Consider the following 26,296-nt stretch of genomic DNA (forward strand, 5'->3'; position numbering starts at 1 on the left):
TCCATTGGGTGTAGTGAAGGTAGCTTCAGTAACAGGATTCCTAGTCGGCCAGCACCCTAACATTTCTGAAAACCAGAGAGCAAGAGGAATCCAGGGTGGTGTGGCTTACATAGACCCCAGTTTGTTTCCTTACCCAGAATGCCTTACAGCCATCAAAATATGGGTAAAAAAGTGCAATTTTCTCGTCACTTTTGTGAGCCAGTGTTGAAAGCATTACCATCCTGCATATCCATGCATCTTTCAAAAACTACGTCACCGCATGTGTGTGAGTGGCCCTAATGCACTTGGTAAGAATGGACTAAAACTGTGACCGTGGGAAGGACCACGTTGACTTCACGTAATCTTCCTTGATACTACTTCTATCACAGTCTTCTTAAAAAAAAAAAAAAAAAATCTAATAACCTCCGTAATCAAATCTGCTGATCCTGTGGCGTACAAAAAGGAATTACAATCAACAATTGAACTACCTGCTGGGCAGTGAATGGCATTCCCCTAGTCAAGGATGTAGAAAATGCTAATGGGCCCTTCTCCTTTGCGAAATTACAAGCTACAGATACACTTTGTACAGTGTTGAAATTGGTGGAGACCTACCAGAGTGCCCGAGAAAAATTAACCAGTATGAATTACTCGGAATCAAAAATATATTACGTTTTCAGTTTTTCAAACTCCAGAGCTCCATCACCATTATAGCCCAAATGGAACAAGAAGCTGTGTGCTAGGGGTAGAACACCTTTTAAAAGAGTTTTGTGCTGCAATATTGGACAATACATGTAGACACAATATAAGTTTCCACCTTAGCGTGCTGCTAATTATTCTCCCTGCATTAAGCATTTTGGACACCGGCAAAACTTTCCAACCTCTACTTAATTTCATCAAACAAATGTTGAAATTGTGGAAAAAAAGAGATAACATTGAACACATGTTCTTTACCTGTAACTATATTAATTATTATGGGAAGTCATCACTACACACACAAGATATTTTCAAGGTACATGTTGACCTAGATTTTGTCAAAGAGATGCTAGGTGTTCTTGAACCACTTTCAAACCTCCCTATCGAAATCTTACCTAAAACATTAGGAAGAATGGTATGGTGAAAGGGTGTGCAAAAGGATATTTCCAGCAGAGCTTTTATAACTAAAGCTACAGAAATGTGCTTCAATCTGAGATAGAGCAATGGCTTGTACCTTGAGACAGCAAGTTTTATCAAGTGCATGTAGCCTTGGTAATCCTAAACATAGGAAGGTGTAGAAAAGAAGATCATTCAAGAACGATGCCCGGCTCGACCTTCTCAGCCTGCCAGTTAAATATCGAGAGAAAGGAAACACAGTATTCAGGATTAAGCCTGTACATATTTACACGTGTGATTAAGGACTATTGCCTTGCACCCATGTTGATCATTGCCACAAAATGAATCCTAACTGAATGCAAATCCCCCAAACATATTTTATTCCAAGCACAGTTGGCCTGACTCACCTACCTCAAAACTGTCTACCATCTCTACAGGGCAATATAGGAAAGTCACTCCTTTTGGCATGGTTACCCCCACCTTTTGCCATCTATCAGTGTGCTTAGACTATTTTCACTGGGATCCTGCTAACCAGGACTTCAGTGATTGTGCTCTCTCCCTCTACATGTGGTTGCCTAGGACCTTAGTGCACTCCACAGTTGGCATACAGGTGCCCCCTTAGAAGTCCCTAGTATATGGTACTTAGGTACCCCTGGGAATTGGGGCACCAGGGGTTCCCCATGGGCAGCAGCATGTATTGTGCCACCCATGAGAGCCCATCCAAAATGTGTCTGGAGGTCTGCCATTGAGGACTGTGTGAAAAGGTGCACGCACCCTTTCACCACAGGTCACTGTACGTCACTCCTATGGTAGACCCTCCTAGCCCAGAGGGCAGGGTGCAGGGTGCAGGTACCTGTATGTGTGAGGGCACCCCTGCATGAGCAAAGGTGCCCGTACGAACTCCAGTTCCATTTTCCTGGACTTCGTAGGTGCATGGAAGTCACTTTGTTTCCAGCTACATAATTGTAACTCCGAACCTGGGCATGTTTTGTATCAAACATGTCGAAATCATACCCCAAATACTGTTGCCAGTATTTGTTGTATGATTCCATGCACTCTGGGGGCTCCTTAGAAGACCACCCCCAGTATTGCTCCTACCAGTCTTCTGGGGTTTTCCGGACAGCCGTGCTGCTGCTACCCCTCAGACAGGTTTCTGCCCTCCTGCTGTTTGACCAGCTCAGGCAGGGGAAGGCAGAACAAAGGATTTCCTGTGGGAGAGGGAGGCAACACCCTCTCCCTTTGAAAAGGGTGTTACAAGGCTTGGGAGGGGTAGCCTTCCCAAGCCACAGGTTTTCTTCGAAGGGCACATTTGGTGCCTTCCTTGCATAAACCAGTTTGCATCAGTACAGGGACCCCTGGTACCTCCTCTGGTGTGAAATTCGACAAAGGAAAGTGGAGTGACTACTCCCCTGTCCATCGCCACCCCATGGGTGGTGCCCAGAGCCTTTCCATGTGGCCACTCGATTCTGCAATCTTGAAACCAAGATGTGCAGATGCGCCTGGGAGGATCTGAGTGGCCAGGTCAGGCAGATGATGTCAGAGTCCCCTCCTGAGAGATGGTCACCTTGCAAGGTGACCAAACAACCTTTTAGGGCTATTTAGGGCCTCACTTGCTGATGGGTCTCCAGATTTGATGTGCAAGACTCCACCAGGACTCCTCTGCATTGTTTACTTCTACTTCTGGCCGCTGGAACCCCAACTGGACTCTTCAGGAACCAATAAGGCTGCAATTCCCGAGACCACCTCGCCTTGCAACATTATTTCACCGGCTCCTTCCAGCAACTGCAACATTTCCCCAGTTGTGCATCCTCTGGGGTCGGCGAGACTTCAGCCTGCACCAGGGAGCAAGAAGGAATCTCCCTTGGAGTGAAGGAATCACTCCCCTGCATCTGCAGGAACCTACAGCAGTGACTACCAGCTGTGTGAATCTGCTCTCCTCTGGGACTGCATGGATCCTACATCACAGGTAGTGGTCTAGAGTGGTCCCCTTGGTCCTCTCCCCCTGCTGTTCAACTTAAGAAACGGTGAGTCCTTTCCTCTCCTTGCAGGACAGTAGCCCAGTGCACTGTAACTCTTGTATTTACTAAGCCTTGTTGTCTTCTGCTCCAAGGGATCTTCGGGCTCCTAGTGGCCCGACCCCCAGCAGTTCATCCTGCCAAGCACAGTCTCCTCTCTGCTGCTCTAGCGCTGTGGGACTCCTCTCAGGGTGTTCTGATTGGGTCTCACTGTGACTTAATGTGCCTGCTGCCAGTGGGTCGTCTGTGGGGGTTGTGACTGCTTCTGCCGGCTCTACCTACGGCTGAGGGTCAGCCGGGACTCCCGTCCTATGGTCGAGTCCCCTGGACCTTGCTGGTACTCCTCAGACTTGCAAAGCTGCTTTTTGCATTTGCCAAGGCTTGTTGGAGGTTCTCCTAAACTACAGGCCATCTGCGACCCGACCACGATGTGGGGTACCATCTGCACCGCTCTAAGGACTTCTCTTCAGCTTCTGGCCTCCACAGCTGGTCTTCTTCTTCCCTCATTGACCCAGATCTTCATCCACAGAAGGATGGGTAGAGGCTCTTGCCCCGTCTGGACACTTCATCGTGGACTGGACTCTGTCTCCTTCTTTTGCAGGTCCTCTTCTTCCAGAATCTACCTTTTGGTTTCTTCTAGACTGGTCCTGTCCTTGCACAATCCAATTTCTAAGTCCTCTTGTTAGTCCTTGTGAAGACCAGGAACTTACCTTTGCTCTCCTGGTTGCTGGGGGTTCCGCAGGTACTCACCCGTTGGGACTCCCTTGTTCTTCCAGCTCCCAATTAATGACTCCATATCTTTGGGTAGGGGACTTCTCTTCACTTCCCACTATTTTAGTATATGATTTAGTCCTCCCCTTGTTTGGTCCTAACTATTTTTCACTAATTCTTGCCAACTTCCTAATTATTACACTGTGTGGGTGTGTGTGTGTATATGTGTGTGTATGTATATATATGTGTGTGTGTATATATATATATATATATATATATTGTACTCCCCTCCAGTTGGGGGGGGCTGCCTATAAGTAATCTAGTGTTGTGTTACTATAATAAAGTACCTTTATTTTTGTAACACTGTATGGTTCCTTTCATGTGTGATAAATTACTGTGTGACTGTTGTGGTATTGGGTAAGCTTTGCATGTCTCCTAGGTACGTCTTGGCTACTCATCCCCCAGCTACCTCCAGAGAACCCGGTGTCCTAGACACTGCCTACACTTCACTAATAGGTGTTGCCTGGACCTGATATAAGGTGTCAACACCATAGGTGTCCACAACACACCAGGCCAGCTTCCTACAGGCAACACAATAGGACCAGCACTCTCATCCAAAAAGCATCAACATAATACAAGATAGATGCTCTCCCACACACAGGTCTCTTAATAACTGTAGATTCACCCTAACAAAAATAATTGTTTAACATGACACCAGTCTGGTTATTTGATCTTTCCCTCTCGTCTTACAAATATCCTGCCTACGTTCTCTTTTAAAATGAACTACACATCACAGACTCTGTGCCTTGGGACAAGAAAAGGTTTGACATGATAGTGCCGTGTGTGGGTGTTTGTGTTTCGAGTCTGACCAGCTGTGATAAAATATTTTACAAGCCCAGTCTCACCGAGCCTTGATGGAAGCGTTGGCAGTGGATATTTGTCATACACCCTTGTCAAAAGAAGGTTTTAGGCAGGCGACAGCAGGTTAGAAAGCTGCAAAATGCTTAGCCACATTTTCTTTGCCCACAATGGTGCCCCCCATTCGTACAGCTGTTATTTTACTTGGTATATGGGATCAAGGAAAAAAGGGACAGCGTTCAAAACAAATACTATATGTACATAACAGACCATCAGGTCAGCTTCCACATTATTAGTTAAAGACTTAGGCATTCTTGGTTAAATTGTTACAGTTTGGTCCCTGGGAGATGCTCTACTTAACCAGGGATGCAGCTGACTAATAATTGGTAATGCTCAGCACTCCTCATTAACTTCCAGCTCTCAGGTTTGTCAACCTAGTTAACTCTAACTCCAAATCATGTTTTGCTATTTTATTTTGTTTTAGTTTGTTTCTATATCTATTAATTTGCTGCAGTTTAAAAATGTACTTAATTAAGGATTCTGGTTTCTGTTCAATCTGATTAAATAAACAACCCTTCACCTATGCTGCTGTTCTATCTTGCAGACTATTTAAGTTAATAACTTTTCATCATGTGCATAGCTCAAAGGCTATAATATGAATATACAAACACCAGTAATTCACTAATTTCATCAAACAATATTAATGTATTACTTCCATATGTATATTTGGGATAAGTATAACTAAACACTCACCTTGGACATTATTGCTTTTTTGAAGTTCCATGTTAATATCAGTGGTAAAACCGTCCACTTGCCTCCTAATGAAAATTGGTGTATAGTTTCCTGTACCTTTTCAGTTACTCGGGACGCAGATACGTTCCAGATATGAAGTACAAAAGTTGGATAGCAGGGGTTTCAGAAGACAGGTGAGAGTGCTAAATGAAAAACTTTGCAACTGAGTATTCATTACAGTACCCCTGATGTTTCTCAATACTGTTTGAGGAAAACCCCTGAATGCATATACCAGTCATTGCAGCAGATGGGACAAAGTCAAAAGTGTATGGATGCCTGTGAACTGAGTTTTTTTGACTAACAAATACCATTAACTTCACCTTGACTTCACAGTAAGCCCATATCACTTCTTAGTCGATTATACTGTTACAGGATCATTCAAGTAGTAGTGAAGTGTTCCTTTGACCATAATGCAAAATATGTCTCTTTGGTTGTAGGGGATATCGTGTGTTAGGCTTTGGTTGGCAATGTAATTAGAGAGCCTGTTGTATCTGACACATTTTGTGCAGGTTAGCTTTTCTGCTAAGTTCCAGTGAAGTCTCCATATGTTTCCCTGGGATATGGGTGTGTAGTTGTTGATGCTGTACGTTTGGCATTTGTAATTTTGCATAATTTTGTAGGGTGGTTCTTTGTAGTCCATGTAGGTATTGAAGATTTAGTTGTCAGTTTGAGACTGGCCACTGACAAATTGTGGAATGATGAGAAGGTTAGGTGAAGAACTAAAAAATCTGATTAATGCGTGCAGGGTCTCAGCAGGTAACTTGATTTTGGTTTCAATATGTTTGCAACAGAAATAAGTCAGCAATTATAAGACTCTGATTCTAACCCAGTTAACAAAGGGATGGTAGAATCTGAATTTTATTTTTATAAATAGTTTCTTATGACAAATGCCGGACTTCCAAGCCAGATTCAAATCTATGGGAAGGTGATACTGGTGTTTAAATATCGCAGCAGTTTTTGCTTGTTTTCTGGTGTGGATAACATCCTCCCTAAATGCAGTGACTACTCAATTCACCCCTGTATCCTACTGAAATACGATCCTTTCATCAATGTTCACTTACCAGGACAGACACTATCCATACTGAAATAACAGTTCACATCAATTACTCGGCCAAGCGCAGAGTTCAGCAGTGATTGCCACTTGATTTATTCAAGCTTGTTCTTTTTTGACACTTTGACAGTGCTGATAACAGTGCCAATATTTTCAATCTGACAACTTTGGAGGTGAAATACTTTAACAAGCTGAGGGACTCCCTCTCGGTGCCACAGTGCATCATTTGAGTGGGACAGGCAACCGACTCGAACGCTTATTTTTGGTATTGTGTTGAAAGATGAGGGTTGTTGTTCTTTGGGATTGGATAGTTATTCTTTTGAAGGTTTTACAAGCACCTTAAAATTAAATATGTGACATTGGGTCTTTTTTAAACAAAGAACTTGGAATGGCAATGCTATTGTTAAAGAAATATAATATTTTTTTTATAAACTGCTTTTGTTTTTTATGCCAGGTTTGGTACCCTCAGAATCATTTGTTTATAATTTTATGTAGCATGTTTTATTTTGGACGCTACAGAGTGCTTCAAGGCCTGAAAGAAAAGGACTTCCATAGATTACTATGTTGATTTCAGAGTTCTCAATGTTCACTTTTTACAAAGTTTTTTTGACAAGGAAATTTGCGTTGTCGTCCAGTTTGATGTTGGGATTATGCAGTTCTTAATTTGGTTATCCAACATCCCAAAGGTGTGATGCCCAAAGAGGACTGACCTTGGTGCTGGAAGTTGCTGTGGAGGTGGATGGAAGTCAGACAGGTTGTTCCATCAAAGTAGAAGGTGAACGCCAAGTAGAGTTTTTATCCTTATGACCCATTAGGGGTTTGAACCAGATAAAGTATAGAGCACATTCAAGGACTACACAGAACCTAAATATACTGTAGACAATATAAGAGCATCTTTTATGAATTTTGAGTTGAGCGGCCTCCATAAGTCAACAAGGCCAGATTAGTTCAGTTCATTTGCAACTCACCTGGCCACCATGAAGAAAACAAGACAGTCTATTAAATGTCAGTTGATACCATGCATGCCTTTATCCTGCAAGCATTACAAAGTGTTGACCTTAACAAATCATTGTAATACCATGCAGGGTTTTACCATAATATTGCAGTGGTAAGTGATTATTTTTATTTTTATTAGGGTCGAGCCTACGAGTGCATGTGAGACACTATTGTGTTCAGTAAAGGGCTTGGAGCCCGCCTGTTGCTCACCATTTGTTGATTTGCTTGGCACTCTTCCTTAGAGCCTCGTAATTCTTCAAGGCATGCCTGACATAATTTCCGTTCCTCTGTGTGGAGCGGGGTCAAGCACTAATTGATTTCAATTTAATTAGTTCCCGTCTGCTGCTCCCGACATGTTTGAAATACTGTTTTGTTCTTTTTAACTTCCAGTGCCCCGCAAACAGAAGGCTGTGACTGGCAAAAACATGCCCAGCAGGACAAACAAAATTGCTTTTTTTTTTTTTTTTTAAACTTTCTTTTATTTTGTTAAGTCGTTTTTTCTCAGTTTCCACTCATGTTTTCTTTTGTTTTTGCTTGTGGGCACTGTAGTCAAAAGATCACAATTAACTTTTTTGAAATATGCGAGACCTATTGCATTGCAAATGCGTGTGTGTGTATATATATGGATAGATATATATCAAGACAGTACCAATTCAGGCTTAGTGCTGTATAACTTATGCAAAAAAGGGAGCAGGGAACTCTGGGTAGTTCCGAAATGTAGGTGGAGAGCAAATCCTTAGTATGGAGCATTTTACAACATCACTGACTCTCTGAATCTGCTTACCTCAAATGTGCGTTTTTCCAGCAGAGTTTTTTAGCATGGGATTAGTATAGTGTCCTCCACGCCGAGCTAGAAAGGGGCAAAGTCTCTTGCCTGGAGTGGTAAAAGACTTGTGTCATTTTTCAGCCCTTGTGGATGGCCCTGTGATGATCCTATGCTCAAAGACTTTGCTGCAAAAATGGAAAAAAATTTACAAAAGTTTGTCCATTCTAGCTCCTGGGTAGTTATAGTTCGAACAACGTTTCCGTAGGAAGCAAATTTGTTGGTTCGCTAATAACATTTGCGCTGCTTGATGAATCTGCATGAAACATTAAAAAAAAATGTTCTACCTCCTTAGCTCCTTTTTGGAAAGTTTTGGGGTGAACTATCCAACAGGGGGCGGGGGAAAAATGGGAGGAGTGGGGGGGGCAAAAAAAAGGGGGGGTTCCCAAAACTCGTTTTCCCCTTTATTTTTGTTACTATTAGCTCTGTTAGCTACAGGTTCCTCCTCCCTTTCACTATAGTTGATTGAAGCTAGATTGTATGCACCTTTTGAGCCTTGTCAGTAATGGAGAATTGAGAAGACACTTTATTGTTAAGTGCTTCAGAAGCAATTTATTCATGAAGGCTTGTTTCAGGTGCTGGTGCATCAAATATTGCTCAGTTTTGTCAATGAGACCTGTGACAGATGTAGAAACAATGGTGATATTTTTCAAGATCATACAGTTGGTGGTGCTGAAACCTGGAGGCTTTGTAAAGGTCTGAGAGTTAATATGGGGAATATTTTATCACCTACCAGCATGTCCTCCCTGTCATCATTCTTCTAACCCTGCCAAGACGACTGCAGTCCTCCACAGACATACCCTCCGTTTTTTGTTTAAAGGTATTATTGCCAGCGATTACAAAACTCATGACATCTTTTAAGCTGCTCTCAGTTCAGGTTGGAAGAGCAAGGAATACCAAGAAGCAAGATGAAATTTGCTTCAGATGTGCCACTGAGTCAGATGTCACAGTAAGGACCAGGAGAACAAAAATAGAAGAAATCTGATAATGATGAGCCAGCGTGGTAAATCTGCAAAACGTGATTTAAATTTCTGTAGATTGGTGTGTTCTGAAGTTGGATTCAAATGGATTGTGAGGTTTGTAGTTATAGAAGCAGAGAGTGAAGAGGTTGAAAACCAGGCTTTCACATACTTTACAAAGGAAAGGGTGCAGACAGACAGGAAAATAAAAGTTGATTGAGTGGCCAGTGACGTGTTCTTAGCAGATTTAGTACAACTGCAAAATCGAAAAACAAACCCTAGTTGCCCATTAAAATGGAGTGTGCAAGGAGAGCTAAGACAGGAGAGAGCTGTGGAGGTTAGAGTTGGACATTTAATTATTGGGAAAATGATTGGGTCAGACCAAGCACCGAAAGGTATCTCAGACTGAACAGTAGGTATAAGTTTAGCAGAAATGGATGTTGCCAATGTAAGCTGGTAGGTATAAGGAAGACTTTGGGGAATATGTGTATGAAGGAAAAATAGTCCCATAAGGAGGGCCTTGAGGGTAGATTTGATTAAGATTTTCAAAGAGAAGTGGAACACAAAGTTAGCAGCGAGGAAGGAATGAGCTAGTGACTGGTGATGAGAGAGTATAAAGGTAATAATATGAGCTACCCGTTTCATGAGTTGGGGGGGGGGCAGCTTGTGCATTTATTTGGTCATGATGGTAGCAAAGATAGACCATAAACAACCTCAAAGTAATTAGAGATTGGTGTGTTCTGACATTTGCAGGATTGATTGTGCATGAGTGTCTTTAGAAAAGGAATAGAGGGTTAGTTCAAGGTTTCAGGTGGTGGCTGTGAGGATGCAGTTGTGAGGGAGATAATGGTAGGCTGCTTTTGAGTCAGTGAAATGAGGTGGAGCAAAGGAGTGAGACCTTGTACATATGAATTTGATAGATGAATGTAGGAATGATGTGAAATGAGTTCTTGCTTTATGAATAAGGCGAAGAGGAATGCTATGGGTATGTGATGATTGGCCAGAAAGGAGTTGTAAAAAGAGCATGTGCTGCTAGTTATTTAGTTGCGGATTTAAATGCGCATGAATAATGCTCAGTGTAAGAGATGGAAGTCAAGAATGGCATCAAGTGTCCTAAAAGCATTTCAGGAGATTCCTGGGAATGGTGGTGAAAGACTAATGTGCTCAGGAAATCATGCAGTGACAGTCTTTGTGGCGTGTTCAAAGGTAGAGATGGAGGAGCCTAAAAGAGAAACGTGTTGTGGTGGGAAGTTCTAATGAGGAGACAATCATCAACCCCTCTTTGGTTTCAACTGGTAATGTGCGAGAGGATGACATTTTTAGTCTGGAGAGCAAGAGGTGCAGATAGCCTTGTCTTTAGGATTTCTTAATGGCAGTGGAACTGATGAAGATGTCAATAGGGTTCAAAGTGGTCTTCTTGCAAATGTGTTGTATGTTCTAGAAATAAAGTGATGTTGGGTGGGGTTGTGATTTGTTGCGTAGCCCTAATGTCCTTTGCACACTGAATGCTCCATTTTGGAGTAAAAGGGAAGATGCATATCTGTCTGCAGTGAAGACTGGATAGTGTTATCGTTGTTATTCTGAATTTGTGAGACAGCAAAGCGACAAAGGTTATTGAGAGCTGGGCACAGTCCAGTTCCCCTGAATAATATATTAGGACGAGATGAATGAGGATAGTGGAGGTGGGAAGTGAGTGCTGTGCCTGGGAGAGAACACTAGATTCAATTGTTGAGCTGCCAGAGCTTATAGTAGTTGAAGGCTATTCATGGGTGTGCATGCTATATCAGTACACAAGAGACAATTCTTGTGGTTCAGTGACACCATTCTTTAACAAATACAAAGGGGCTACAATGGATTAGACACAGACAGCCCAGTGGGACCTCTAGTTCAAATTAAGATGAATGCTTAACAGTGGAGAAAATTGAATAGTTTCCACGATTGTATTGTTGCAGGGGAGGGTAAGTGTGCAAGTATAGGCATCTTCAGGAGCGCCTGGACATTTTCTGTAATGTTCGACCTGAAGGAGAACTGAGTGAGGAAGGGGCCCAGAGGAGTTGAAGTACTCCAGCTTATGTCTATCATTAAGATTACACTGGTCAGTGGTTCCACACAATTCTGTTCTGTTTGCTCTTTGGGCAAAATGTGCTGTATTAGGCCTTAAGCCAATTAAGATTGAAGTTTGAGGATGACTAAAATGCGATCAGTCCCAAGCTTCATCAGAATTACCACACCAATAATGTTTTGCCTTGATTGATTCTGCAGTGCACTGACACCTCTCTAATACACGTATGTGCAATGAACAGTATGTCACTTTGTCTTCCTCCCTGTCAGATGATTGTGGAGTGTGATGGTGGCCCTAAGGGGGATCCCTCCTCCAGTCTATTGGGGAAACAACACTGGTGCCTGGTGTCCATTTTCACTAGACCTAGTTGCAAGAGTTTACTGGCCGTCACCCACTGTCACATTTGCTTCCATATTGGGATTCACTGGTATGTGGGACATTTCATCCTTCAAGATAATAAAGATGCAAGCACTAAATGACACAGGAAGTTGCTTTTTTCACCTCCCTTGCTTTTGATTAGACTTCATGAACAACTAGCTGAAGGCCATGGACTGCACCAGTTTGTCAAGCTTGGGCTCTCTGTACATTATTTTAGCATGGTTCTAGGACAAGTAAATGAGGCTCCTGAACCACAGACTGCACTGGCTACTCCTAAACCTGATCCTCCAAACTCCATTACTGGTTTGTGCTCTGGCCTATCTGATGAGCCTCTGAGATTGGCCTGTTGGTTCAGTCTCAAAAATCATGACAGCTGTAGAAGTGGATGTTGGCTTATCCTAATGCTGACCCGCATAACAGAGAAGTAAATAGACATGCATCCTGTAAGGATATTTTTCTTTGTACTGGGCAAAGCTCTTAAGGTGCTGCCCATTGTCACCCTGGGCCTCCGTTGAATAATGAGGAATATGCTTTCCTTTGGCTTGTTATATCAATATAGCCTTCATTAATTATGGAACTGAAGGTCCCCGCAAAGGCACAGGAGATTTGCAGAAAGCCACACTTCAAACCTAGGCTAATGGAATGGATTTGATTTCTCAACTTACTGTTCCCCAAAGATGACCAACTGAGGTCAAGGCTTATATGCCATCTCGAAAAAAAGCTGCAGAGAACAATCCATCTGGTTAAGTTCTTCACCCAGAGGTATCAATGTGTCTTCGCGAAGTGGGGTGCGCCTTGGGTAAATCTTTTCTTTGCTGCCAAGACAGCTCACTGTCAAGCCTTTGCTCCTTTAAGAGTCTACCTCTGGGGACCATATACCTGGCAGAGCATGGCATGAAAGTGAATACTTCATAGACTTTCATAGCAGCCATCAGAGCCTTAGGAAATAGGCCGGAAGAACACTTTCCATCTCTAAGGCAGTCAAACAGCAATGCATTTTTATCCTCTTGCGGCAGTGTCTGATGCCACATAGGACAACAGAAGTGTTCTCTAATGCTTATGTCTTGAAAACTGATGACCTCGTTATGAATCTAATTAGATGCAAAACTGTATTTTTAATGACCATTTCGTTGTCAGGGCTCATAAATGAGCTAGTAGATTTTTTGCTGCAGATCTCGTTCACCAGTTTCATTCGGGACAAGATACTCAACGGGACTCACTTGTGCCTCCCTTCAAGTGTTGAATCAGTAGATGCATCTCCCAGCTGCCGTTGGCACCTTCACACTTCTTTGCATAGACAGTGGACATTAATGTGAAGCATTTCTTCCTCTAACCGTTCCCAGTTTAAGGGAATGCTGTTGCCCGAACCATTGTTAACAGATGAATTACTCCTAAACCCATCCATTCTTTCAAATATTCATGAACCTTCAGCCATGGTTGAGATGGCATCAGTAGTATTCTACAGGATTGTTCCGTTAGAGACTGGCATGTAGACCATCCCCATATATTCTTGAGTCCCTAAGGTCGGTGCAAACACAATAACGATGCACAGGTTTAAGTGTGGTTATGACAGTGCCTACTGGTGCATCTCTCTTCCCATTTGTTCTCTTATTGTGGAATCCACTCACACCTTCACAGTAGATTAAAGCTAGGATTGATGAGTAGGTAAATGGAATCTTTATTGTGACTGCTACTTCTAATATAACCTTTCTCTCCTGTTTTCAGGCATACACTTGGCTTCCCATGTTACCAGGTGCGTTTTGTTAAAACCATCACAAACCCATTTGTAATACAACCACACTTAGCCTTTAACAGTTTAAACTAGCAGCCCCACCTTCCCCCTGAAATTACTAAGGGCTACAGGTTGAGATTTGAAGGGAGTCCACGTTCTAAGGGTAACTGAGTCCCTTCAAAGGCAACTTTATTGTAACTCTGGAGGTGGGACAACAAGTATTAGTTGTAGGAGCTTAGTTCGGTGTATATCTTTATACAATTAATGAGAACCAGAACATACTTTTGTATCTTTCTGTGTCTCCTCTGTTTCTGTTATAAATCCCCAAAATAATGAATCCCTTTTTTTTTTTTTTTTTTTTTAAACCCGTGCTTATTTTTATACTTTCAATCTGTACAAGTGTGTTTCCCATAAATGACAAGTTGATCTTTCACCAGTAATCGCATGACTTTATGCTCTGCAACAGTGGAGCTATTTATTGAAAAGGTGGCTGCTGGCTTGCGTGTTTTGCCTTTTCACCTGCATGTAAGCACAGCTCAAGGAATGCACCAGGTATTTGGTTACACCCTCTCAGGCGCATTCCCTTATCTTGCTTTTTATTCACAGGTTCTGGACCTTGTGAGTAATGCCGTGTGCTCTTGTTACTTTCTAGTTCAGTCTTGAGAACATAGCTTGATCGTATGTGATCAACAGAAAAAGAAAAGTAAGACACACCACTGAAAGAGGGGTTTTGGCTATGCCCAAATGTTGGTTCCCTTAAGTACAGATTTTGATTGGGCAAACGTTGTGTCCACTCACTCGGAGTGCTTGTATTACACTTGGTGCAAAAAGCTTATGCTCAGCACAACTTGACAGAGTTCGGGGTGACAAGCCTTTGACAAAGGCCATAGCACTGATTTGTTTATTATGAAAAGTTAACAATAAAGGCAGTAGGCCCAACTCATTCTGAAAACCATATGTGAAGACTAATAGGGTGAAATTTTATTTCACTGTGTTAAAACATATAGACTTATTTTGTTACAGTAGACAGTGGTTTTGGTGCTGGTTGTTCCCTGTGACAGAAGAAGATTTCCAGTTTGAGAATGTTTGTTATGACATTTTAGAAAGGGTTATATATTATTTTTACAACTTTAATTTTGTACATATTTGTAATTTTATGACTACTGAGAGATGCACACAGGTGTTAATATCCTTGAGTACAGATCTTGATTGGCTAGAAGTTATGTACTTCCACCGGTAAAACGTGTGCTTGTATTGCATTTTTAATGTCTCTGTTCGGTCTACGTTACAAACGACCTATTGTGAACTCACAGTGGGCTTAGAGCCCACCAATTGCCTACCGTTGATTGACTTTAGTGCCCCTGAACCTTTTTTTATTTTTCGTTCAGCACTCAATGAGAGTGCATGTGTTTTCCAGCTCTCCCCCTCATGTGCGGCTTCACCCCCCCCCCAACAAATACCTGCCCACCCCATCCCCAACCATCTCTCTGCGCTGTGTTGCTTCCAAACAATGCCAGCTTATCTGTAAGAGCCCATAAACATGGATATTTGTGCTGAGTATGGCTGAAGAGCAGGGTTGTTTTTTGTCTTATCTCCTGCATTCCACATATTGCTTGAAAGCATAATGGCATACAAAGACTGTTTTGGCTTTGGCGGAAGGACCATTTTCTGCTTTCACTCAGCTGGTGTCTGAGGCAGAAGGTGTACTTAGCTTGGCACGTCTCCTTGAGGCCTATAAATCTGTTATGTGGGCTACTACAAAGGCCCAAATGGCAAAATCTGCTGGAAACATTTCCCTTTACCTTCTGACACTTAATTATCCTTTTTAGGGCCGAGCCTGCGTTACATGCGCTCGCGCATGCGTATCGCAGCGAGACGCTTTTGTATTTAGAAAAGGGCTCGGAGCCCTGTCAACTTTTTTTATTGGTTCATGGGCTTGCCTAATAAAATCTGTTTTCTTTCCTTAATCGAAGGCACGCATATCTCAGGCCTTTTCCGGTGGCTAGCCCTCCTCGAGCGCAGCGACCAAGTACAGAAAACATGCGAGGCTCGCTGTTTTCCATCGGGCTCGTGGACTTCTTTTTCTCTAATTTACGAGCGCAATCTCGCTTGGCAGAAGTCGAGCGCTTTACATAGTTAATTTCACTTTTTCGGGTTATGTACATAAATGCACTTTTGCCTGATAGGTGAAAAGTCGGGTTAGGAGTTTACAATGCGATCCGCTCTAACATGAGCAAACGCAAGACCCGTTGCATTGTAAATCCTTGTTTAAATTGTGCTCAGAGTTTCCTTGAGTGGAAAGTATTTGAAAAAGAAACCATGCCGTTTATATCAATTGAAAATATTGAATTCAGTGTACAGTTTTGAGATACCATAAAATGTTGGGTTTTCCTAAAGTATTTTTTTTCCTTTTAGTTTTTTTTTTACACAGTACTTTATGGGTCAATTCTGTTTTATTGATGGAGGTGCATGAGAATGCACAGCTGAAGGCTTACAACCTCAAGGGCCAGCCGCTCATCTTGTATAAAAAAAATAATGTGCATAGCTAATGTTGAAAACCCGGAGGTCAGCTGTTTCATTGAGTCATAAAAACAGCATGAACAATACAATCCCAAAAGCCATCCCAGCACCCCCCAGTTCCTTCTGTAAGTGTGTGGGGTTATCGAGCAGTGTGGTTGATCTTGTGTATGGTCACTCTGTAGCATATACAGAGGATCAGTCGGACAGTGTGGGGACGACGGTCGGTGAGGAGCCTGCAGTGGGAAGCAGGTGAAGGAATTTCAGGTATGTAGGGCAAGTCAGTTTGTTAAATTCTGTGGATGAAATATGTATGAAAGGGGCAGAGTCTAAGGGGTAGTCATCAAGTCTTTGATCATGCGCGAGCGACAACTTCTCCATACCTAGGATGTACCATAGTTTGTGCAGCCAGCTTGTGTATTGGGAAATTTAGTTTGTACCCCAAAGTGCAAGTAACACCTGATGCATTGCACCAAGAGCTAGTGCCATGTGTTTGCCTTGTGGGAATGGAGGGATAACGTTAAAAGGGTTGGGAGCCCTACGATTGTGTAGGCCGGAAACCTAGGGATAGTGGTTTGTCTGTCAATGTTGTCCAGTACCAGGTCCCAAAAGCGCTTAAGTTTGGGGCAGCACCATAGTAAATGAAGTAGTGTCCCGGTCCCTTTGCAACTTCTTCAAAATGCCGTCGAGGGCTCTGGGTTCCAAACGCCAAGCCTGGGTGGGGTTAACTACCAGTAAGACACAATCTTATATGCTGTCTCCATGCTTGATGTATTGTGTGCCGTGCTGTATGGTAGATATCCGCCCATTCCTTGTCAGGGTGACTGATTTTTCTCCCATCTCACTTGCCCTTTGAAGTGAGGAATAGGATCTAATCTGCTAAGAATGGCATTCAGCTCAGAGACCAGGTGTTGATAGCCATCTTTCCTTTTTTCAACAACTCGTCAAAGCCCTCTCCGTATGAGGACACACGGTAGGGTGAAGCACCCAGTGGCGGACTTGTAAGTACTGCACCCAATCTGATTCCTCCAGTGTATAAGGGATTATCTAATGGAGGTCAGAGAAGCACCCTATCCGTTTACAGCCTCCGTCCCGCCAGCCTTTGAACCGATCAGGGCGTAATCCGGAAGTGAACTCTGGGTTCTCAAGAATGGGCGTCAGTGAAGAGGGGAAGGCCATCAGGCCTACCTTTACCGCCAGAGCATTCCACGCTCAAAATATAGCATTTGTTATGCGTGAAAAGTAAAGTCCAGAGGTCCTGTGCTTTTTGTGGAGCCAGGGTTCCTTCCAGATATGGGTGCCGACCACTGCCTGGTCCATGAAGCACCAGTGCTTCTCAGTAAGTGGGCTGCTCCATTCCACCAGAAACCAAAGTTTTGACGTGGTAGTATCTCAAGAGGAAGGGCACAGCCAGACCACCCTCTCACGCCTGCCGATAAAGGAGCTTTTTGTGGAGGCGCAACTTCTTCTTCCCCCAGATGAATCTATTAATGTTGGCTTGTAAGGAGTGGAGGGCCTGTGATGGCGGGGATCAAGGGCAGTACCTGAAATAATAAGGAAAAAAAAGCCCTGTAGAGTGGTCATTTTGATTGCTGCTGTACTGCCCAGCCAGCAGAGGCCCAGTCATTTCCAGCTGTTTATATCAATCTTGATTTGCCTGGCCGGGATGCTATAGTTTGTTGCGATAGTCTTGGAGATCGAATTAGCTAATTGAATCTCGAGGTGTGGGAGGTAGCCCATTCAAACGGGAAATGAGCTCGGATGGTCTGAACCAAGAGGTAAAGAATTAGCGATTTTTGCATGCTTACTTTGAAACATGAGCAGTTTCCAAACAGTTGGAGCTCTGGAGTCGGGGGCAGTAGTTGGGGGTTCCATAACGGCCAGGATTACATCATCATCATCATCGAGGCTGATCAGATGTTGTTCACCGCCAAACAAGATGCCAGAGATATCGGGGTGGGCCAGCAGGTGTTGGCCAAGAGCTCCATATACAGAGCGAAGAGGAGGGGTCAGGGGGCTCCCTGGCGCATCAGCCAAACCCACGGAGAAAGTTAATGACCTAATCCCATTAACCCGCACAGCAGCACTAGGGGCACTGTATATGCTCCTAATCCACCCCAAAAACCGGACACCAAACCCAGAATACTGTAGGATTTTCAATAGGTAGTGCCAATGGATTCTGTCGAAAGCCTTCTCCGCATCGATAGAAAGGAGAAGAGCTTCCTTGTGTGTCCTTGAGATTTTGTCAATCGGTTGATGGCGCGTTGGTATGAATCCCACTTGGTCTGGGGAAATCAATCCTGGTATGAGTGGGTTTCAGTGGTGGGCACATATGCTAGTGAACAGTTTAGTATCCATGTTAGGCAAGGATATGGGTCTATAGGACCTGCAGAGAGCAGGATCCTTGCCTGTTTCAGGTATGACCATATGGAGGCCTCCAGCATGGAGTCTGTGAGGGTTCCAGCGGATGCAAAAGAATTGAATAATTGTGTGAGAATCGGAACTAACTCATGACAGGAGGTTTTGTATAATCTTTGTGGGGGGGGCCTCTGGTCCAGGGGATTTTATAAGCTTAAGGCGGGCAATGGCTTATCCAAGTGTACCTCGGTGGTGGGAGTGGGATGAATGACCCAGATGGACCCTGAATGTACCTTGGCCCTTAAGCAATGAGCAGACTTTCTACCAGGGCGGTTGCTTCAGAGGTAGAATTTGTGTTTCTGTCGGGTAAGTGCATACTCGGCCATATTAAAATTGAGGTGCTTTAGATATGAACGTGTTTTCTCAAGTTCCGTCCAGATCCCTGGGGCTCCTGTGCGGTTAGTGATAGCCCCAAGTTCTAGAACATTTAGCTCCAGTGTTACCTGCTTCTCCTTCCGACGTCGGTTTTTGTAGGCAGATATAGCAATAAATTCTCTCTGACAACCAGTTTCCGTGCCTCCCATGGGGCGAATAGCGCAGTCTGTTTGTTGTCATTAGCTTCTAAATAGTCGGGTATGGTCTTCTGGATAGATGCGACTTTCAAGGGATACTGTAGTAGCGTGTCTCTTAGCCGCCAGTGTGGACTAAAGGATGGCAGGGCTTTAGTGTGAAAGGTTCTCTTGCTTGCTGTGTGATAAGATGTTTTAGGGTGCAGGGGGAGAGCTGAAAGACTGCTACCCCCTTCAGTTGGGGCACAGCCACCCCACCCTGGCAGCTAGTGGGCATCCTGGGGGTTAAATAAACGTTAAGTGAACGAAAATTAGATTTTTTCAACTCCTGGTGCTCCCTTTTTCTTTTTGAATCAGTAAAAGTCTTATTTCTAAGTGTTTTTTTTATTTTATTTTTTCATGGCATTGTCAACGAAAGTTTGTGCTGAAAACTTTGTAGACGCTGCCCACGTAGTTTTCAGTGACTCCGTAAGTGATGCAGTTGTGGTTAAAGGTCCACAAGGAAACACTTAGGTTAGTGTATTCCACTTCCTTGTAGTAACAGTCTGCTTTTTTCATTTGTGAAAGGTTACTATGTCTTTCGATGCCACCGTCACTTCAGATTAAACGTGTTTCTGTCAACCTACAAGACATACAGCCTCCTTAATATGTTGTATGTAACCATGGTTTGGGAAAGCTGCTTCCCTCAAGCCTGTCAAACATCAGTCGGTCAGATGTATGTTTGTATAGCGCAGCTTGTCTCCTGAGTGGGTATCCAGGCGCTTTCTCACTCCCACAATCCTGCAGTTGAATGCAGAAAAACATTGTACATAACAGAGTCGATATTTTATCTCTGAAATTTCTCTACAGAGTTTTCAAGATTTAATTCACCTGCAAAGTCTTTCCATTATTTGATAGAAGTAATGTGTTTTTTGTCCCTGTTGGCTGCACAATGAGACAGGAGTTTCACTGCCTTGTTGTGTAAGGAAATGCCTTTTTTTGGATGTTTACCCCCATATTTTTAGACGTAAGACAGTGTCCATTCAGGGCTACAGCACTGTTGGTGCCATCCTTCATGTGACAACGTAGAAAATGGCTCCCAGCCTGCCCCTGCAGACTGGAAAAACAGTGTTTTTACTGCCAGTTCACTTTATCATTTAAACCAATGGCAAACCCACCCTATCCCTTAACATTATAAATATATATTTCTCCCCTAAAGAAGGCCTATGGAGTCTTATGGCAGGGAACTGTATTTTGGTAATCAAGACATATGTTTTCCGATATGTCTTAGCAGCAGCACTTCCAAATTGTCATTTTGCTCTGGGTAAAGTTGGTAGCCCCATAGGCTTGGCGGCATCCCACCCCAACCAACTTATGAATGGTACTATCTAACTGGGTGGGGCATGTAAGATATCAAAATAATTGTGGCATTGAATGTAACCTGATGGCCAGGTTGAAAATAATGTCACTATTAAAGGTAGGCAACATTTAGAAAGTTGCCACTCTGTGCTCTGCTTGTACAATAGCCTCTCAAAGGTGTGTGTATGTATGTATATGTATGTACACACACACATACACACACACACACACACACATACACACACACACACACACACACATATATACACACATACACACATATATATATATATATATATATGTATATATATATATATATATATATATATATATATATATATATATATATATATACACCCCCCCCCCAGGGAGACATGTGAATAACTCCCAGGCTCCGGAACGAAGGCAGTGGCGCAGCAGCAAGGTTCACCTCTTCTGCCTGGATGGCCCCTTGGGAGGTTAGTCCAGAGGCAAACTTCGAAGGGGAAGCCGCCTTTGATGGGCTGCCTGGCTCAACACCCTGAGCAGGAAGCCTTTTGTTACTGTAGGCAGCATGAAGACCGGGCCAGAGAGAGGGGAAATGCCCCCGGACCAGTTTTACCAGGGGTGTGTATCTCTCAGGTAGCCACACATCTAGGATGGGCTTCCAAGCTCCTGATGACTAAGGGAGGGTCAAGCCATCTTGGAAGTGGCAAGAAAGTGGCATTCTGGAATAGCCAAATGCCACACATCACAGGAACTTCATCACTAAGTAGGAGAGGACCCAGTAGCCCATTGCCTAGTGACCGTGTGGTCCCCGAGGACAATTTCCTAGAATAAATATGGCACCCCAACTCTCAAATCATGCTGGAAATAGAGAGAAGACCGAAGGGAGACTGCCTAGCTGTACTTGGACCCAAAAAAAGACGTACTGTGCGTCTGACTTCTGGTTCGGGGAACAGTTGATTCCAGCCATCCAACAACAGCAGTGACTCAAAGGATCAGTCAGCTAATCTCATAGACCCAGCTCTAGAGACACAAGCTCAAAGAGCCCAAACTGACAAGTTTGAAGCCACAGCAGATGTTTTGCCTCTGCCAGTCGCCGGACACCCAAGAGTACAAATCTGAGATAGCCAAAACCTGCACCTGTGTCTGCTGACCCCATTAGTGCTATTGAGGACCAGAATCATCGTACCCAAGAGACATTAGCCCACGCCAACAGATTTTGTCCCACCAGTAGTGCAGACTGACCAGTAGCTCAGCATTATCTGGCCTGCTACTGCAATGTAGAGGACTTTCCGGGACCACGACCTTTCTGGCCACGCTCGCTCCACTTCACGCTTGGACTGAAGAATACAAACAAAGGCATCCTCGTTGATCGCATGACAACTGGAGCATCCTTTGGTCATCTTTTTGCCCGCATCCCTTAGCATCAAGACTGCTCCATAGAAGTTTATGGTGGTTGTTCTGTAAAGTTTGGATCTCGCCTTAAAACCACTCTGGTGGCCAGGAAACTGTCCAAAGTATCCTTTCTGGCCCCCTAGACCTCTGCCCTGTAGGACTTGGTCACCCAACTGGCACGGTGTAACCAAACTAACTTTTGCAAACGTTTCTAAAGTTTCCAAACTGTTTTGCCAAATGTTTGCTTGTGGTTGATATCAAAGTTATTTATTGCATCTAAACTCTGTATCTCTGGAAACTGTGCTACATTTTGATGCTTAAGGTCTCTAAAGATTCATAAAATATACTATGTTTATAAATTGGTCTTGTTTCATTTGTGTTGTGTGACTGTCTTATTATTTCGTTGTTTGATGCTGTTAAATGCACTTCACATTGTTCCTTTGCTAAGCCTTATTGCTTGCGGCCACAGCTGCCCAGGGTTGAGCTTAAGGTTAAGTAAACGTACTTGATTGGATCCACGATGGCATTTGAGAATGTACTGCATGATAAAGCCTACCAGCCACATCATATAGTACACCCAAATCCTCACACGATGGTTAAAGACGATGAAAGTTAGTGCGTGGTAAACCACTACTAGCTCAGTGGCACACAGAGGTTCATGCAGCCTCTAGAGGTGGTGTAGCTTGGTCAGTGAGATTTGGGGGGGACGGGGCATATAATGTTAAAATACATTATACAACAAGCAGGGTGCATGAAGGGCCTAAGGGGCAGTGTAAAGGGAGAGGAATGCGGATTGGTGGGAGTACTAAGTGAAAGAAAAAAATATATATTTTGGAGAAAAAAATAAACATTTTTGAGAACTTTCAAAACCGAGAGGGGGACAGTGTGTGTGTTTTTGTCGGTATGTATGTAAAATGTCCTGGTGAAATCTGACAGCCTCCCCATTCCTGACTGAAAGCACCTGTACCCAACTATTTATCAGAAAATACATTTAATAGAGGGTGTAACACCCAAAACCCCCACTGAAGCTCCACCCCTGGTCTCTAGGCTAATAGTGTGCCTAATTCTACTCCTGTACATAGACCTTACAGATTGAGACTAAATGGAAATCAGTCTTAACCTTTCTCCAAAAAGAGCAGTCTAGCTTCACATTGCTCTGATCAGGAACACATGAAACCTGTAACACACTTTGCGTGGCCCAAGAGTATGTATCAGTAGTTGAGACTGATAGGAGCATGTTCCTTCATTATGTTTTTGCTAACAGCTGCCCTAACAGACACAGGTATGCCCAGTGATAGGATCCTCTTGGTAGCTTCCAGGGATCTCTGGCTTTCAAGACAAAGTGCAATAGCTGTGTGTGAAGGAGATTACTTTCTCCCCAAGGCCGGGATGCCTTTTGGTTGATGTTTCTGTAGCTAGGATTTTTAACATGGTGGGGTAGCTAGCCCCACGCATTACCCTTCAGCTTTTGCAGCTGAGCTTGACACTACTGGCTATGACGGAGTTAGACCAGCTGTGGAGGAGTTATCACCCAGACATAGACACAGAGTTTAATTGCCTTAAGTTAAAAGTATACATCATTATTGGAACTAACAAGGCTGGAATCAGTTTTTAACCCTCACACTGTGGTCATTGATCCCAGTAGACACACTTCAGTCCTAGTCTTTGCCTTTGTGAGATGGGTCAAAGTTCTTCTTCTTTTTTTCACAAGAGCTCCTGTGCATAGCTGGCTGCAGCTGGTGTGGTATGCTAACATTCTTTGTGGATTTATGTGGAGTGCTTCAGACTAGTATTGAATATTGTACTTGGTAGTTACTGTTGTAATTTCCATCTCTCACACTCTCTTGACGCAGAAATGTTGTCTGTGTTAGCACACACCTTCACAATTGCCTGACAGGGATTATACACTGGGGTTGGGATGCATGCGGGTTTGTTCCTCCACTGCTGCAATCTGCGATAGTCATGGTATGCTAACAGATTTGTATAGTGCTCTATTGCCTCACAGTGTTTCCAGTACCACCTTGCCCTGGTCTTTAGGATCCTGCTACAAACTAGTGTGTTTCTGTTTGTGTGTGAATATCCTTAACGTTCCTGCTTTTAATATTATGTTTTATGTTTGGTTATCATTGTTCTGTAATAATTGCTGTTCTTGATGTGTTACATTTATAGATCTTTGCAGATACAGTTAAATGCCAGTTGGGAGATGGTGCTTTGCTCAGCTTGGAGTATGTGTATAAGGTAACTTGGTATATGTGATTTTATTAGCATCCACACTATTCCCTCACCCACTGTTTGTTGATGTCTGTTGACATCTAGTTGGCCAACAATGCCACACCAAGAATATATCTTTTTCACCATTTAGCGCTGAGAAAAAAACCATCAAGGCAGCTAACCAGACAATCCCACTTCCATGCGCAGTACAGTGCTATATAGTTGCATTATTGTAAACATAGTGAGAAGCTGGTCCTTCGATTCTTCTTGTGTTCAAATTAGGGACTCTGATTCATAATTGGAGAGTATGTTAAATGCCACAACAGTGGCTTGTGGTCCAGAGACGTTTGAGGGTCCGCAGAGCCTCCTCAGGGGGGTCCATGACTGCTTAGAAAATTAAATAATATATAACAGAATATTGAAGTGCATGTAGGTTGCTGGCTCAGTTTATGGTGTACACCTATGGTGTAGCATCCTACACAGAGTCCAGGCAACCCTTAGTGATAGTGAGTAGGTGTTCAGATAGCTAAAAGCTCTCTAGGTGTAGCTGGGGTGAGCAGCTAAAGCGTATCCAGGAGGAATGTAAAGCACTTGCAGTACCACAGTAACTCACTCATAAGAAACAACCACGCGAGTATTGCAAAAATAAAGGATACTTTATTACAGCACTACTACTACTACTACTACTACTACTACTACTACTACTACTAGTAGACTAGCATTGGTATATCTCCCCGTGGAGATATCTACACACAATACGTACACAAAATAACCAACAGAAATAGCATAAAAACAAACAGGGGCCTATGGGAGGGCCAAACCATATACTAAAAAGTGGAACGTGAAATAGTGAACCCAACCAACGTAAGTGTGGTAGTTAGCTAGGGGCTGTGGCCAGATAGAAACACCAGAGGTAAGTAGAGTAAGTGTCCCCAGTGTCCAGGTGAAATTGAGTTACCCACCCAGTCGTCCCACAGGCTAACACAGAGTAGTGTTTGGAGTTCGTGGAATTCAGGACCCTTCCCAGTGGATCCTGAGGAAACCAGCGGGCAAGAGGAAGAGAGGAGAGTGCTCCTACCCCAGGATACCCAGAAGACAGGAGTACCTACACCAGGGACCCAGATGCATTGGGGGTTGGGGAACAGACTCTCTCTGAAGTCAGTGGAAGCCTCGAATTGTCCAGCTGCTGTCACCACCTGTGGACCAGGCCAGTAAAACTCAGAGACTGATTCTGTACATGGAAGACCTGCAAAGGAAGGGGACCAAGTCCAGCACCCTTGGAGGTGCCCAGGTGGCAATGTCCACCCATCTGGACGTTAAGTTCCTGCAAGTCGGTGGAAGAAGTCCAGCTGCGGGTTCCAGGAGCTGCAGAAGATCCCAGGAGTCTGTTACGAGCTGTCCCTTGACAGTCACCAGATTGCAGGAGGGTCAGTGGCCAGCCAGGTCACCAACAAGCACTGGCAAATGCAAGCAGGCGATGAGCAAGTGTTTTGGAAAAGGGGGTGGGGGAGACAGTGGGGGGGGGGTAGGACTGGCATTCAGCACACAGGAAGTCCAGCAGAAGTCGATGGAGCCCCCACAAGTGACCCACAGGCGATGGACACAGGTAATCAAAAGGAGGCCTCGCCAGCACAACATAACGGAAGTCCCATGTCGCAAGATTTGCAGGACAGGGGTTGAGCTTCGTGTTGCAGAGTGCTAAAAGCCGGGGCTTCTTGGTGCCTGAAGATCTCCTGAAGGAGACAAGTGCTGCAGTCACGCTACACAGAGGTTCCAGTCCAATGGCAGGAACAGGATCCCTCAGTCGCACAAGTTGGTTAGAAGACAAGTAGGACCCAGTGGAAGCCACATACTCACCACCTGTGATGCAGACTTTCGATGTTTGTGGAACAGCAGACCCCACCGTCGATGTTGTCTTTAGGTGCCTGCAATAGCGGGGGAGTGACTCCTTCACTCCGAGGGACATTCCTTTGTGCTTCCAGGTGCAGAGTCCTTGTGACCCTGGAGGATGCACAGGCTTGGATGTTGCAGAATTATTGCTAGATCCAAAGAAACGCAGTGGAATCCTTCCCACCAGAAGCAGACGTGTTCCGGTTCTAAAGGGGACCAGCAGCAGTTCCAGAGGCCACAAGCAGAAGATGCCTTGCAGAAAGTTCCTTGTAGAGTCTTGCTAGACGAATCTTAGAACCCAGCCACGAGGGAACCCTTAACTAATCTTAAAAGGGGTTGGTCACTCTCTGAAGTGACCCACCTGTCAGAGAGGGACAGGGAGGTCATCCACCTGGGCTGACCAGTCAGATGCTCCCATGGGCTTCTGCCCATCTTGTTTCCAAGATGCCAGAATCAAGTGGCCACCCATGCAGAGCTCTGTGCTCCTCTCTAGGGGAGGTGGTCACTCCCCTGTCCGTTGTGCAGTTTCTCACCAGAGCGGGAACCAGGGGTTCCTTAACTGGTGCTAACCAGATTATGCAAGAAGGG

General features: G+C 44.0%; 1 protein-coding gene across 2 annotated transcripts in view; it reads left to right on the forward strand.

Moving 5' to 3' along the window:
* The window catches only part of WIPF2 (WAS/WASL interacting protein family member 2), a 198,470-nt gene that overhangs the window by 21,638 nt on the left and 150,536 nt on the right, over positions 1-26,296 (forward strand). The window contains exon 1 of one of the 2 annotated variants that reach the window (XM_069237581.1): positions 23,819-23,845. The exons of the other annotated variant lie outside the window; for it this stretch is intronic. The gene's annotated coding sequence lies outside the window, so the exon portion shown is untranslated. Of the gene's footprint in view, positions 1-23,818; positions 23,846-26,296 lie in introns of those variants that run through there. 2 annotated transcript variants of the gene reach the window in all.

The sequence above is a fragment of the Pleurodeles waltl genome, chromosome 6 (genome assembly GCF_031143425.1).
Source record: "Pleurodeles waltl isolate 20211129_DDA chromosome 6, aPleWal1.hap1.20221129, whole genome shotgun sequence".
Lineage (NCBI taxonomy): Eukaryota > Metazoa > Chordata > Amphibia > Caudata > Salamandridae > Pleurodeles > Pleurodeles waltl.